This window comes from Vulpes lagopus, chromosome 2 (genome assembly GCF_018345385.1).
Source record: "Vulpes lagopus strain Blue_001 chromosome 2, ASM1834538v1, whole genome shotgun sequence".
Taxonomy (NCBI): domain Eukaryota; kingdom Metazoa; phylum Chordata; class Mammalia; order Carnivora; family Canidae; genus Vulpes; species Vulpes lagopus.
Window position 1 is genome coordinate 144,160,232 of NC_054825.1, and position 6,606 is coordinate 144,166,837.

Here is a 6,606-nt window from a genome sequence, read left to right on the forward strand (position 1 = left end):
GTCCACGCCCAGCACCTACACAGATCCAGACTGGGTCCCCGGGACGCCGGGCCGGAGGGGCGGGGCGGCGGCTTGGGGGCACAACTTGAGCGGGACTCGGCAGCAGGGGAGGGGACGGGAGGGGGTGGGTGGGGGCGCGCCGCTCCGGGAGGCGCTGGGGCGCAGGGCTGGCGGGGCCCGCGGGGCAGGCTGCTGCCCGCCGCCTGCCCGCGCGGGGTTATGCGAGGTAACCGCGAGCGGGGAGGAGGGGGAGGCGGCGGGGACCGCGGGCCGGGGTGTCTGGCGCTCGTTGGACAAAGAGATGATGAAACGTGAGCGCTATATTTACCAAGGGGGTGGAGACGGGGCGGGGGGGCGGTGGTAAAAAGGACAAACTGTTCCACAACAACCACAGGAAGCACAGCCCTTCTGACTCACCGGGAGGCCCGCGCCGACCCCCTCACGGGCTGAGCCCCGAGGCAGGCGCGGGGCTGGAGGGCGCGGTGCCCCCGGGCGGCCCCCACCGGGGCGCCACGGCTCAGGGCGGGGTTGATTTAGATACAGAAAGACACCTTAGCTCCCAGGGTTGCGTGCGTGCGCACGTGTGCATGTGGCTTTTTGCGGGGCAGCGGGGAGCGCGGAGCGGCAGGAATGTTCCCTAAGCCCGCGGCCCCAGCAGCGCGGGAGAGACCGCCTGCAAACTCTGCGAGCAGGATTCCTGCAAAGTCATCTCCTCCCGCACAGCCCGGCCGGCCCGCCCCGCGCCGCCCCGCCCCGCCCCGCCCGCGGACAGCAGCACCCGCCTCCCTGCGCTCCCCGCGCTCCCGCCCGGCCCTGCGAGCGGCGCTCGGAGTTGGGGTGCGGTGCGGGCTATGTTTAGAAGCTGATGTCATCCCGACACCCTACTCCGCAGTGTTCCCAGGGGAGACCGCAGGGCAGGTTTTCCTCTTCCTCGCGGGCTGGGGGGATGGGGAAGGTGGCTCCACCCGCCCCGCAACCTCCGCCAACACACACACACACACACACACACACGCACCTATCTTACCCCGAAGAGTTAAAAAAGAAAAAAAAAATGCAACCCGATAGAGTTATGAAACAGGGTGGTGGGGGCGGTACGCGCCAGCGGAGGGCGCAAACCCAAGGGCTGGGGCCTCACGGGGCGCACAGCTGGCCCCCGCCCACGTTCACCCCCGCCGGCCTTCCCCACCTCCCGCCGGGTGCGGGGGCTAATTTCAAGGTTAGCTCACGTGGGCGCGGGCGCCCCGAGCTCCTTGCACGAGTTTGGGGCGGGTTCCTCATCCCCCAATCTAGGGCAGTTTGTTCAACTGCAGTAAAGGGAGCTAGATGTTCCAGCAGGGAAGGGATTTCTGAGAACTGGGGCTGTCCTCGGATGAACTCGGCTCCTCCGGCTGCTGCTGCGGCGGCCGCCTGCGGAAGACTTTTTAAAAGGGCGATGCCAGGCCGAGCGCGCAGCCCGCAAGTGGCTGCGCCGCCCGCCCGTCTGCTGCCCTCGCCGAGCGCCCGCCCCCGAGCGCGGGTGAGGCACGGTGCGCCGCGCAGGGCCTCTCCGCGCGCCGGGGGCTGCTAGCTAAACTTATCCTCCTGCATATGCATGAACGTGTGGCCTTTCTGCTCGGCGAAGGAGAGGCCTGGAGTTCTGCGGAAGGCTGCTAAGTGGAGCGAGAGCAAAGTAGGGCGTTGTGCAAGTTTCCGCGCGGGCCGAGCCCCCCTCCCTCTCCAGCCGCTGCGCGTTCACTGACGTTATGGCCACGGGGGTTTCGGCAGATCGGGCCGTACCGGATTGTATTTCAAATCCAGAACACTGCCTTTGCTGGAAGCCCCGATCCCTTCAGCCCCGCCTCCCCCTCCCCAAATTCACCATCTTCCCCTGACTCCCCAGCTTTCACTATAATGAACGCTGCTTCGCCCCAGATACATGCTCTGTGCCTAGGTGGAGTCGCTGAAGCCAAAGGGCCTGGGTCCTGAAACAAGTCTGGATCCAGCCCCGAGTGAGGTCCGACACGTGATCCCCTCCCCCCAGCGGGCCATCTGTTCTCCTCCTTCCTTCCCGCCTGGAAGCTGGCAGCTCTGCCCAGCACCGTCCACGCCTCCCAGTAGGAAAGAGTGAGAAACGCCAGGGTTGGCGGAACCCACTACGTACGGAGTACTGCTCTAACCCAAACCTCCCTGGGCCTTGGGCAAAGATGACACTGGGCAATATGTATCTTAGATTAAGCCCCAGGTGATTAGCTCCACCCAGAGCGCGGAGGGGCGGCGGGGGGCGGGGGGGGGGGGACTCTGCCCCCGGGCTCAGTTTGGATTAAAATCTCCAGGGAAGGGTACTGGGAATGGGTTGCAATCGCCTAGAAATTCCTCGGCTGGGGCTAGGGTGGAAAATTTGCACAAGCTAGCTTGAAGGGGGAAAAAAAGTGAGACCATGAAATTAAGGGGAAAAAAGGATTTAAGGGATTCTGGGCAAGTTTATATTGTGCCTGCTGGCCCATTAAGTACTGATTTCGGATATTCTGACCTTCACTGGGGGTGTGGAGGGAATGGGGTAACTGGTGATGGACCTTAATTAAGGAGGGTACACGATGTAAAGAGCACTGGGTATTATATAAGACCGATGAATCACTAAAGTCTACCTCTAAAACTAATAATACATTATATGTTAATTAATTGAATTTAAATTTTTAAAAAAGACCATAAAATAAAGACTTGTTTGTAGATGTACAGCAGAGGAGATGGTGTTTAAAGAACCCAAGTCTTGTTCTGTTTTTTTCCCGTATGATTTTTTGGGAGGGGGGAGATGGCTAGAGTATTTGGAGTTTGTAAGGTACTATGGAGATATATTCATCTAATCCTGTTCATTCACAGATAAGGGAATCCCTCTAAGAGGTTGCCTAGGTCCTACTGCTCATCTCAGGCCGAGGAGGCCCCTTCTCTGCCCCAGGCTGGCCTAAACACTGCTCAAAAAAATCAGCTCACTGTAGGCACCACCTCTTCTGGAGGTGATAATGATAATAATTTTAGGATGCACAGAAAATAAGACTTCTAGCTACAAGTCCATAAGTGATTGTTCTTGAGAACTTGAATAATAAAGCCAAGCCTCAGACAGAATTTAGAGAGGAAAACACATACTTATAAACTAGAAGCACAGTCATAGTCTGAATTCCTGTGCTCCTCCCAGTTGGTTTGTGTGGATTTGAAATGTGTATTTACAAAGACTAAATTGGGGAGAAACAGACCTCTCATATTTATGTGGCATAATATATACTTTACTGGTAAATTATTCATTGTAATTAGAAATGATTCATATTAATTTGGGATAATTTACTTTGCCAGAATTTAATTGGGACAACTACATGCTGGCAAAACAGTGTAAGCTGATTTTAATCATAAAACTATTATAACGCACATCCCAATAGAGCAAAGAGAGCTTGTTGTTAGATTACACACAGAAAAAAATACTGATGTAGGAATTACTTGTGATTGATGCTATTTTGTGATATCATATAAATAATGTATGTATATATGCATGCGTATTACATATTATATGTTATATAGGAATTACTTGTAATATATATAAAATAATATATAATTCGTTTTTAACATATTAAGTGTCATTGAGGATAGACTGTCATTTCTATACTCCCCCATGCCTAGCTCCCTGACTGAAACATAAGTATCTGAAGAAGGAATGAGTGGAAAAAGAGATAAAGGGGAAAGCATTCTATAATTCTAGGATTTCTGGGTTCTAAAAAGCTATTCTAAATCAAGTCAAGCAGCAGATACACTTATAAATATGTGAGAGAAACTCATGTGCATGAAATCTAGGTTTTTCTTTTATTACTTTATACCTGTGAAATGAATGAGTTGGAAAAATTCATGGTCTATGCCCAGTCCAAACCAAATTAAATTAAAGATAATTAATAAAAGAGAAGAGGGCAAGATGTAAGGGAGGCGAAAGTTCGTATTTTTAAAAAAACTTATGATGATTGATTCATTCATGTCCAAGGAAAGATCAGACTTTCGTTCTCCTCTAGAACAATCCGAATGTTAATTAACTCTAGGGCTGTCTGGAGGTACCCAGTGCAATGCCCATTTGCAATGCAAGTTCAAGAGACTATATAGGCGGTGATCTAGAGACCCTGGAGAGATACCATTGGTTTTGGAAGCAAGCACAGGCAATTTCTAAATGATCATCTATCCTTGGGGACAGAGTTTGTCCCAGAAAAATTATGAAGTAGGCAAACTCCCCTGTGCTTCAGTGAATTCTTTTCTAAAATTAAGGGGATTAGGATGCAAGAATTCTAAGACGGCATCACTTTCACATGCCATGATGTACCTACTTTTCCATGCTGGTGATGGTGACAGTGATGGTGATGATAACATTGGTGGTTGACTGCCACCCCTTTTCCAAACTTCACTTTTCCATATAGTCAACCTACTGCTGTATCTTCCTGTATCACTTCAAAAGCAAAGTCAAAATAAACTATACTGGCCTTCAAACCGGGAGTGTTAATTTGGACCTTTAGAGACCAGGAAACTGGTGTGAGTAATGTTCCCAACCCTTGACCAAGGCTAACAGCCAGTGAGGGCCATGGTTGGACCTCAGTGGATCTGTATCACTAAGAGGCAGGTACCTCTCATACCCAATTAGGAAAATCAATGTATTTTTAACCAGTTGTGCTGATGGTTTGCCTCCTGCAAGAGGCATTAGCCCTAGATTCTTTTCTCAGCTCTCAAGATGGAAAACAACCCATCATTCATTCAGAGGGAGGGGCAAACTGAGTTAATCAGACTCCAGGACCCATGCTAATCATTGATCAGGTAATGCCACAATATTCAATATCTAAGGATCTCTGGCTCCTTCCAGTTCTTAAGAATCTGTCTAGCACAGTTAATATTTCACAAAATCGAAGAGCCCAGTTGTTTTAAAGCCCAAAGGGCTTGGAATCATTAGATTTATGGTTTCAATTGAGCTCTGTCACTATCTACCCGATAAGATAGACAAGTCACTTCTATACATCTCAGTCTTGGCGTTTGTAAAGTGAGGGAAGAGGAACAAACCCTGAAGTCACATCTAAGGGTCTATGGAAAGAAAATGGTGTTTTTAAAAAGAGTCATACAAATTTTTGTCTGCATTTAATTGAAGATGGGTTACAGTAGCTTCAAAACAAAACTAAAATAATTTACCTAGAATAAACTGCACTAAGGAACGAGAGGAATGAAAAGGTATCCCAAAAGCAAAGATGGGGTATTTTGTGTAAGAATAGTGAGATAGTAAAAAAGGCCTTTTTTTTTTTTTTTTTTAGATTTTATTTGTTCATTTATGAGAGAGACAGAGAGGCAGAGACACAGGAAGAGGGAAAAACAGGCTCCATGCAGGGAGCCTGACCTGGGACTTGATCCCTGGTCTCCAGGATCACACCCTGAGCCGGAGACAGAGGCTCAGCCACTGAGCCACCCAGGCATCCCAAGAATTTGGTTTAAACAGAACTTTTGTCAGCCCTACATTTTTCATATGAATTGGTCATAGTCAATGCATTGGCTTGAAGGATCATTAATAGTTTTTTTTTTAATTTTATTTATTTATTCATGAGAAACACAGAGAGAGGCAGAGACACAGGCAGAGGGAGAAGCAGGCTCCTCACAGGGAGCCTGATGTGGGATTTGATCCCAGGATCCCTGGATCACACCGTGAGCTGTGATCACTACTGAGCCACCCAGGGGTCCCTGGATTGAAGAATTATTAAAAATCTGCCCAAAAGCATGCTGCAGCCTCAAACTGGAGGGGGGGGGGGGAAGTGAAATGATGCTTTCTCATTTGTGTTTATTCTTGTGCAACTTCGCCTGACATATTTCGTTTCTTTTAAAGTACTGACTCACATTGCATGTATATTAAAAATCTACCCAGAAGTATGCTGCATCCCCAAACTGAAAGAAAGAAAGAAAGAAAGAAAGAAAGAAAGAAAGAAAGAAAGAAAGAAAGAAAGAAAGAAAGAAAGAAAAGACACAAAGAAAGAAATGATGCTTTCTCATTTGTGCTTATTCTTGGACAACTTGGCCTGACATTTGGTTGTTGTTGTTAGGTACTGACTCACATTGCATTTACTCATCACCCCTGCCCTCCCATACACGTCTCACTTTTACTACCAGCACCACGACACACAAGGCTGCGTCCAGTTTCACTCCAGCTCGCGGGGTTTGCAGGCGCGGGGCGCTCGCTTTCGGAACGGCCCTTCTGATTGGCCGGGCCAATGTCAGTGACATCAACCAACTTACTTTCGATTGGAAGGCGGGTTGCTGGGACTCTAGCGTTTGCAGGAAGTCACTTAACCGTTTGCAAGCTGGAAAACCGGGCGCGAAGTTTTCTGTTGTCACGAGAACGAGCGCCGGGGGTTCGGGGCGGCGGGGTGGGGGCGGGGCGGGGGCGGGGGCGCGGGAGGCGCGTGCCCCGGCCCCGCCGCCTGGAGCGCGCGGGCCGGGGGAGCCCGGGGCGGCCCCCGACCGCCAGGCGCGCCCCGCCAGCCTCCCCGGCCGTTACCCTTTTAAGTGTCCGCGTTCGAGGCTGTCGGGGTAGCACGAGGCGGCGGCACGGAACGGCCGGATTGGCCGCGCGCC

At 50.7% G+C, this 6,606-nt stretch overlaps 1 long non-coding RNA gene across 1 annotated transcript in view; it reads right to left on the bottom strand.

Annotated features, from left to right (window-relative positions):
• Positions 1 to 6,398, bottom strand: part of LOC121482377 — an 86,865-nt gene extending 80,467 nt beyond the window's left edge. Inside the window, exon 1 of the long non-coding RNA XR_005985596.1 lies at positions 6,268 to 6,398. This is a non-coding gene — a long non-coding RNA (uncharacterized LOC121482377). The remainder of the gene's footprint in view (positions 1 to 6,267) is intronic.
• Between the last annotated feature and the right edge of the window lie 208 nt (positions 6,399 to 6,606).